Here is an 8,110-nt window from a genome sequence, read left to right as displayed (position 1 = left end):
TCGGTTGCTGTTTGGCTGGACGTAATTATGCTGTTTGATCTTATTTTGTGTGGTATGATTCTGGTACTGATTGTTGTGTGGCGTTTTTTGATGCAAGTGTTATTTGATATGGCTAGGAGTTATCTGGCTTGTCAAGTGATCAGATCTGATATGAACTGTTGCGCAGTTGGTGTGATGTATTGTGTGGCTTTGTGTCCATGGTGTGCCTGAGCACTATGTCTAGAATGGTGAGATTGAATGAAGCTAAGTTTCCGTCGACAATAGAGCACGTTGCGACCACAAAAAAACATAAAATTTGGATTACTCGCTAACATTCGCTTGTAGATAGGAAGGAGGTAACATCGAAGTCTCTCTGAGATATCACGTGTAGCAACATGTTCTCTTCCGCTCTGGTACGATCAATAGTGGTTGGTAGGCATCTTGCTACGGCCACCTTTTGCGTAAAACACAGGCAGATTTTGTGCAAGTCGGGTGACTCGATGTGCCCTTACAATGTGGTAACAACGTAATTCAGAAGTGTTACCACATCGTGCTCATTCTCTAACTAAATTTGTCTGTGCAGTTTATCTCCCCCGTAACTCCTCTGAATAGAGCAAATTCTTTGACTATTTAACTTCCAAAATAGAGCACATTCTGTCCCTCTACCCTTTCGCGGAGATCTCCATCCTTAGAGATTTCATGTTCACCACCAGCTTTGGCTTTCCTCTCCCTTCACTGACCATCCTTCATTTCTGTATCTTGTCCTATTTCTCCAATCCCTTCTCAGAATGCCCCAAAGCGGAGGTGGCTCTGGTGTTTCGCCTCCTTACTGATTCCTGGTCATCCTCTCTTAGAGATTTCGATAAAACTTTTCCTGTTTCGATAGACATATCAAAAGCTTTTGATAGAGTGTCACACAAAGCTTCGATCTCAAAACTGCCGTCCTACAGTTTCTATCCTTGTCTCTGCAACTTTATCACAAGTTTCGTTTCCGAACGTTCTACTGCAGCCGTGGTAGACGGCCACCGTTCTTCTAAATCTTTTAACAGTGGTGTTCCTCAGGGTTCTGTCTTGTCATCCACTCGCTTTCTATTATTTAATAATGATCTTAACAAAACTTCATTCCTTATCCACTCCTACGCTGATAATACCACCCTACATCTTTTCCCGTCCTTTCAGAGACGACCAATCCTTCAGAAAATTAACAGATCACGCAGGGATGCCACAGAACGCGTGACTTCTGATCTATCTAAGATTTCTGACTGAGGCAGAGAAAACTTAGTAGTGTTCAATGCCTCAAAATCTCAATTCCTCCATCTATCAATTTGACACAACATTCCAGACAACTATCCCCTCCTCTTCAATGACATTCAACTGTCCCCCTCTTCCACACTGAATATCCTCAGTCTGTCCTTTACTTATAATCTTAACTGGAAACTTAACATCTCATTTCTTGCTATGAAATTAGGCGTTCTGCGGCGTCTCCGTCAGTTTTTCTCGCCCCTCCAACTGCTAACTCTGTACAAGGACCGTTTTCGTCCTTGTATAGAGCACTCTTTGCATATTCGGAGGGGGAGGTCACACAATTTTATCAGATAAGGTGGAATCAAAACATTTTCGTCTCATCAACTCCCCTCCTCTTACTGACTGTCTTCAGCCTCTTTCTTCTCTTTTATCTTTTATCGCTATTTTCATGCTAACTGCTCTTGCTAACTGCATGCCTCTCCTCCTCCTGTGGCCTCGTTGCACAAGGCTTTTTCTTCTTCCTCTCACCCCTATTCTGTCCAACTCCCTAATGCAAGAGTTACCTAGTATTAGGGAGGCGGTTGCCTTGTCGATAAGGTGGTGAGCGTGGGATCGGGCAGACATCCACGGTTTTTTTTTTTTTTTTTTTTTTTTTTTTTTTTTTTTTTTTTTTTTTACGTTAGCTGGTGGCGAGTGGACGTGTTGTGTGTGCGCTCCGTTTTTGGCTGTGGTTTTATAGTTAGCGAGTGGTGTTTGTGCTTGGTGTCTGTGTGTGGTGCTTTTGAGTGTTAGTGAAGTGAAAGTGTGTACTGCAAGTGTTAGATTAGAGTGAAATAGTGGTTAGAATCAGTGTTTGTGAGTTAAAAGTATTTTGGTAGAGCGAGGAGACTAGGCTTGTAACCGTCAAGTTGACCTTGAAAGAGGATTAGTTGACCTCACTTAGGCCCCCACCACCGCGGTTCCCCACCCGCCGTCACCAAGTATTTTTATTTGTTTGTGAGTTAACAGATTGTAAATTAGTATGGCGGTAGCTACTGAGGTATATCAGAGTGTGATTGAGTGCGTGAAAGAGAGTGTTGAGGTGGGATTGGGAGAGTTTGTTGTGTGTGAGATGTGTGGGCATGACAGGAAGGTCGTTGACTTTTCTGAGTGTATGGTGTGTAGGCTCAAGAGCGAGAATTTAGTTCTTTCTCTTGAGCACCGAGAATGCGAGAGGAAATCAGAAAGCTAAGTGAGGGAAAAGTGCGAACGAAGTTCTCATCTTTGAGTTGAAGGAGGAGGTTAAGAGGCTTGGGAGGCAGTGGAAAAAATTAGGCAGGAGATCAGTGTTAGGCCGAAGGTTGGACCTTCTGAGGGCGACAGGGTGGCTTGGCCCTCTGTCGGGAAGAGCAGAGTGGGGAAGAGGAGCAGGCGAGCCAGACTGGGAAAGATAGTAGTCAGGATGGGCAGAGATGGCAGGTTGCGAGGGAAGGAAAGCGGAGGCAGTTAGGGAGGATAGGACTAAACCTGTTGAGTGTGAAAATAGGTTCGGTTTGTTGGAGGGAGGGAGAGTGAGAGTGGAGTGAATGAAGTGGTTGTGGTGAGTGAAAGGAGAAAGAAGGGGTAGAGGAGAGGAGGAGGATGGTTGTGCCTAGCACACCTCAGGTGTGTGTGGTGGGTGACTCTCAGGTTAGGTATTTAGATAGCACTTTCTGTGGGAAAGACAGGGATAGGAGGACGAACGTGTGTATGCCTGGTGCAGGTGTGAAGGCAGTGAGTGAGGAGGTGCAGAAGAGGGTTGGGGGGATGGAGAGGGAGGGTGTAGTAGTTTTGCACGTAGGTGGGAACGATGTCAGAGCAGGTGGGTCGGAGGAGTTAGTGGCAAGATTTCGGGAAATGTTAGGCAAGATAAGGGAGAGTGGTAGGAGGTGTGTAGTGTCAGGAATCTTGCCTCGTGTGTATGTTAGCAGGAATGGTTGTCTAGAGCCATTGGTGTGAATGATCGGGTAAAAGGGATGTGTAAGGATGTGGGTGTCAGCTTTGTGGATGTATGGGATAGGTTCTATGGGCGAAGGATTTGTATGCTAGGGATGGTGTGCATCTGAGTAGGAAGGGTGTGGATGTGCTGAGTGGATGTCTGGAGGGGAGTTGGGATGGAGTGTAGGGGTGAGGTAGCAAATGCATTCCAGAAGAAAGATGCTAGACATAAATTAGATAGGATAAACAGAGATAGTGAAAAGATTAGGAAAGATTTCCAGGTGCAAATAGGAGAGAATAAGATTAGGATTCCAAATAAGGAGACAGCATCTAGGAAGGTAGCAGGACTTAAATGTTTTATGTAAATGCCAGGAGTCTTAGGAACAAGAAGGACGAGTTATCTAGTTATATAGTTGAGGAGGACTTAGATGTTGTATGTGTCACAGAGGCATGGGTAAATGAGGAAAAGTTTAGGAAAATAGGAAAGAATATGAAGTAGATGGATACATTATGTATTTACACCAGAGAATTGGTAGGATAGGTGGAGGAGTAGTTATTTATGTAAAAAATCCTTCATTTCCAGTCAGGTTAATGGTATTAAGGTAGATAACAGAGTAGAGTCCTTATGGCTGGATGTTAGAGTAAACAAAAGTAAGGTTATTAGAGTAGGAGCTTTTATAGACCACCTAACCAGTCAGCAGATGTAGACAACCTTATGGTAGATGAGATAAATAGGGGTGTACTAGTCAGACAATTATCTTAGGGATTTTAATCTTAAGTCAGTAAACTGGGAGAGGATGGTAGGAGATGCTAGTGAAAATAAGTTTATGGAAAGTTTTCAGGATAACTATTTAGTGCAGATGGTAGATAAACCTACTAGGGGAGGAAGGTTTTAGACATAGTACTAACAAATATTGAGCATTGTTTAAAGGAAGTTGAGGTAGGAGAGACTTTAGCAAACAGTGACCATCATATAATTAGATTTATCATTAATTCCAGTAGGGATAATATAGTGAATAAGACTAGAGTCCCAAACTATCAGAAAGGCAATTATGGTAGGTTACGTCAGTTATTAGGAGAGGTAAACTGGGAAGATAGTTTTGGAAATAAAACTGCACAGGAGATGTGGGATATTTTTAAGGTTGTAGTAAAGGGTATAGTGATGCAGTGTATCCCTTACAAAGATATAAGGCAGAGAAACAGGAAGCCATTATGGTGGACTCATGAGATAGGTAGCCAGATCAGAGAGAAGAAGAGGGCATACAGAGAGTTGCAGAAAAGTGGGAAGATGTAGATTTGATTAGGTACAGACAGGTCAGAGATGATTTGAGTAAGGTTATAAAAAAAGTAAAAGGCAGGCAGAGATAAAACTAGCTAGAGCTGGGAGTAAAGATCCCAAAAATTATATAGTTATTACAAGGTCAGTGATAAAAGAAATAAGGATAGGATTGGACCACTCAGAAAAGATGGTGTAGTAGTGGATCAAAATGAAGACATAGTAGAATTATTGAATGAACAATTTTCTTCAGTATTTACTAGGAAAGAATAGGAAATCCTGTTACAAACAGTGCGACGAGTAGTTTAAGAGCTTTAGAAAATATTGATATAAAACCGGGAATTATTAGGAAATTTATTCTTGAACTAGACGATAGGAAAGCTAGTGGTCCTGATGAGCTACATGCCAGAGTACTTAGGGAGGGTGTAGACAGTATTTCTGAAGCACTTAAGTTAATCTTTGAAAGATCACTTAGGTTTGCTGAGATACCTCAGGACTGGAAGTTAGCTAATGTTACTCCAATATTTAAAAAGGTAGGAAGGATGATGCGAATAATTATAGACCGATCAGTTTAACTAGTATAGTATGTAAGATACTAGAGAAAATCATTAAGGGTAGTATTTGGGAGCATTTAAATGAGAATAGATTAATTAGAGATACCCAACATGGCTTTAGATCAGGGAGGTCCTGTCTTACAAATTTGCTCGATATCTTAGAATATATTACCAAGGAGTTAGATGATGGAAATAGCATAGATGTTATATATCTAGATTTTAGCAAGGCGTTTGATAAGGTACCGCATAGGAGGCTAGTGTACAAATTGAGACTACATGGGATAGGGGTAGGTTAGTTGATTGGATTAGTGAATGGCTTTCTGATAGGAAACAGAGAGTAGTATTAAATGGGGCAATGTCTGAGTGGAAGGAAGTGGTTAGTGGGGTACCCCAAGGATCAGTGCTAGGACCTCTTCTTTTCTTGGTGTACATTAACGATTTAGATATAGGAATTAGTAGCAAAGTATCAAAGTTTGCAGATGATACTAAGATAGCATGTGCAGTACAGGGTGAAAAGGACAATTACAGAATACAACGAGACCTGGACAGGCTGATAGCATGGGCAGACAGGTGGCAGATGGAGTTTAATTCTAAAAGTGTCAGGTTATGCATTTAGGTAAAGACAACACAAACTTTAACTATGAGATGGAGGGATGTTGGCTAGAGGCAGTAGAGGAAGGAAAGGATTTAGGAGTAGTGATAGACAGGACTATGAAATTTTCAAAGCAATGTTTAGAAGCAAGAAATAGGGCAAATAGGATCCTGGGTTTTATAAATAGAAATGTTAGTTATAAAAGTAAGGAAGTGGTGCGTAGCTTATATAATTCCTATGTTAGGCCCCATTTAGAGTATTGCATACAGGCCTGGTCACCCCACTATAGGCAGGATATCAACATGTTAGAAGCAGTTCAGAGAAGAGCAACTAGGATGATACCAGCATTAAAGCGCCTGGAGTATAGAGATAGATTAAAGGAATTAAACATGTTTTCATTTGAGAGGAGATGTATAAGAGGGATATGATAGAGTTATTTAAAATGTTCTCAGATACAAACTACATAGATGTGAGATCTTTCTTTACCTTAGAGGAGGGAAGTAGGACTAGAAATCATGGCAGGAAGATTAGAAAGCAAGGCTGCAGGTTAGATATAAGAAAATATTTCTTTAGTCATAGGGTGGTAGACTTCTGGAATGCATTGCCAGAGACGGTTGTAAATAGCACTAGTTTGACAATGTTTAAAAACAGATTAGATAAGCACTTAAATTTATTAGATTTATAATTATGTATAGCACTGCATGATAGTTTTTATAAGAAATTTACTATAGTTAAACAAGACATGATCCCCATGTATGGGGATTACAGATTGTAGAGGAATTCGCTGCAGGACTTAGCCCTGTTAATGGGCCAAATATTTAGAATTAGTATAGAATGTATTGTGTACTTGTAAGTGTATCTTTAAGTACTGATGACGAGGTCGCTGTGCGACTGATACAGGATAACCTAGATGGGCCCTGGTGGCCCTTTGTTATCCTATTATTTATGTTATGTTATGTTATGTTATAAAATACTACCTAAAAAAACTCGCCAAACTCAGTTCCATAGCGATTGTTCAATTATCTCATGTGAATTGCCAATGATAATGATACTCACTAAATTGATACGCTATGACGGTAAGTATCAATCACCAGTGTTATCATCTGACTGCTGTAAAAGAAAAAAAAAAGAAAAAAAAAGGGAAAAAATAATTCATAAAGATCTGTATGATTCTGCACAGAGATCAAGAATGTTACAATGGCAAGTAACTTTGTATAGCAGGGCTATTCACTCCGTCGATGTGACCTGATGGGATTTTTTTCATATCTAAGAAAGGCAATGGCTAAAGGCAACAAAAAGTGTGAATAAAAGGCCCACTGAGAATGCCAATCCCTATAGATGGGCAAACAAGGATAATCTGAAATCATATGATAAGTGTCTCTTCATATTGAAAGAATTAATTTCATAGAAAAGAGAAAACAGAAGCGCAGGTGGGAGTTCCAGAGTTTACCCAGAAAAAAAGAATGAATTATTGAGAATACTGATTTTTTCTTGACTTGAACTTGACTTCATTTAAGAGGGAGGTTTGAAGGTAATTATCCTATTCTTTTGAACAACTCTTTCGATGTTGTTCGGGAACTGGCATCTCAGAGGGATCTTTTGTTTAATTGTTTTGTCATAGTGATTATCCATTATCTTCACTTAAGCTCTGGAATTCTCTATATGCTTTTATATTTTCTCCTGCATACGACTTGAGCTGTTTCAAGAGATAAAAACTGCTTTAAGAGACATCTCAATAAGTAAATTTGGCCTTTCAGATCTACTATTCGTTTATCTTTTTATCTATCTTATTTCATCTGTTCTATTTTATTTGTTTATTTTACATATTTCCTTTTTTTTTGAGGGATGGGGGAAGATGGACAAACAGTTATGTGACGTTTTTTTTTTCTGTAACCCATGCTTTAACTTTGGTCGGTCTCCCCAATACTCGTTATAAAATACTACCCAAAAAAACTCGCTAAACTCAGTTCCATAGCGATTGTTCAGTTATCTCATGTGAATTGCCAATAATAATGATACTCATTAAATTGATACGCTATGACGGTAAGCATCAGTCACCAGTGTTATCATCTGACTGCTATAAAAGAAAAAAGAGAGAAAAAAAAAGGAAAAAATAATTCATAAAGATCTGTATGATTCTGCACAGAGATCAAGAATGTTACAATGACAAGTAACTTTGTATAGCAGGGCTATTCACTCCGTCGATGTGACCTGATGGGATTTTTTTCATATCTAAGAAAGGCAATGGCTAAAGGCAACAAAAAGTGTGAATAAAAGGCCCAATGAGAATGCCAATCCCTATAGATGGGCAAACAAGGATAATCTGAAATCATATGATAAGTGTCTCTTCATATTGAAAGAATTAATTTCATAGAAAAGAGAAAACAGAAGCGCAGGCGGGAGTTCCAGAGTTTACCCAGAAAAAAAGAATGAATTATTGAGAATACTGATTTTGTCTTGAATTAGAGAAAAGGACAGAATAGGCTGAAAGAAAATATAGTCTTGTGT

General features: G+C 39.8%; 1 pseudogene; it reads right to left on the bottom strand.

The window, feature by feature from the left end:
• Positions 1-7,226: 7,226 nt before the first annotated feature.
• LOC123511101 overlaps positions 7,227-8,110 on the bottom strand; it is a 4,801-nt pseudogene continuing 3,917 nt past the window's right edge.

This window comes from Portunus trituberculatus, chromosome 31 (assembly GCF_017591435.1).
Source record: "Portunus trituberculatus isolate SZX2019 chromosome 31, ASM1759143v1, whole genome shotgun sequence".
NCBI lineage: Eukaryota > Metazoa > Arthropoda > Malacostraca > Decapoda > Portunidae > Portunus > Portunus trituberculatus.
This window is presented reverse-complemented; position numbering and strand designations above follow the sequence as displayed.